The sequence below is a fragment of the Suricata suricatta genome, chromosome 1, assembly GCF_006229205.1.
Source record: "Suricata suricatta isolate VVHF042 chromosome 1, meerkat_22Aug2017_6uvM2_HiC, whole genome shotgun sequence".
In the NCBI taxonomy this organism is placed as follows: domain Eukaryota; kingdom Metazoa; phylum Chordata; class Mammalia; order Carnivora; family Herpestidae; genus Suricata; species Suricata suricatta.
This window is the reverse complement of record NC_043700.1, coordinates 109,035,148-109,036,323: the sequence shown is the minus strand read 5'-3', so window position 1 is coordinate 109,036,323 and position 1,176 is coordinate 109,035,148.

Here is a 1,176-nt window from a genome sequence, read left to right as displayed (position 1 = left end):
AATTCAAGAGGAACTTTAAACTATCTCCATTATTTTTCTTTACTATACTATCTACACAAGCCCTCTGATGCTCCCTGGGAGGCATAATCACTTCTAATCAGTGCCTTGCTTCTTTCCCCAAGTTTTGCTTCTTTCTCTGTGCACTGAATTCTGACAGGTGTTAACACTTTAGTACACAGCAAAGAAACTGTTTACTTGTTAACTGGTTATATTCTTTAAATTAACCGTAATTATCTAATACCATCAATCTTTTACTCTAGAATAGCTAGAAACAAAGTAAAATGAGGAACATGGCAAAGTTTCTTTCATCTATGTAGCCAGAAAAATGATCTTTAGGAAATCACTGGGAAATACAGTTCTTAGTCGAAATAAAATTTCTTCTGTTTGGACCAACTGGTACCACCCATGGCTATATGTGGTCCTTTAACTCTTATTATATTATATATTTCAATCTTGAAGAATGTGAAGGGGAAAACACCCTTGCAAAATTCTTGGCACCAAGATTAAAAGTGCCAATGAAAAATTTTAAATGTAATTAGTGCTTTTATGTCCCTGGGAGGGCCTAATATATTACAAAGTCACATACTGAAAAGCCCAAAATGAGACTTAAGAAATGAGCACTTTCATTTTATGGAAAGCAAAATCTCCACCTATCCAGGTAGTTTAGAGTTTGCACCAGGACCCACGTTTCCCAAATTCTACTTGGATGCTAGTAGCACTATCTCCAGAAAATGTAGAGTTTAGTGATAATTCTTCCTAGAAGGGCAGAAAAAGAGCTAACACTCTTTTAGAATTCTGCTGCCTCTTGCTGAACACTTTACAGAGAACTCTGGCTCAACAACTGTATGAAGTAAAAATTATAATTCTATTTTCCTGAAGAACAAACTGGGGCTCAGAGAGGTTGTTTCACTTGCCCTAGACTCCTAAGTAACCAGTGATTGAACTAGAATCCAGGCAGATTTGTCCAAGTCCAAAGTTATGCCAGCTCCACTTTGCCTGCTTCTCTAAACATTAGTAATGGGGTGGGAATTAAGAGTGAGATATTGTATCAATGGTTTATATTATGCAGCCTCAATGGGACAATATTCCCCCAAGGGGGCAAATATTTTCATTACAATGCTTTGTGGCCCTCTGAAGGGTTACAGTACATACAAATATATATTATAATTTCATAGG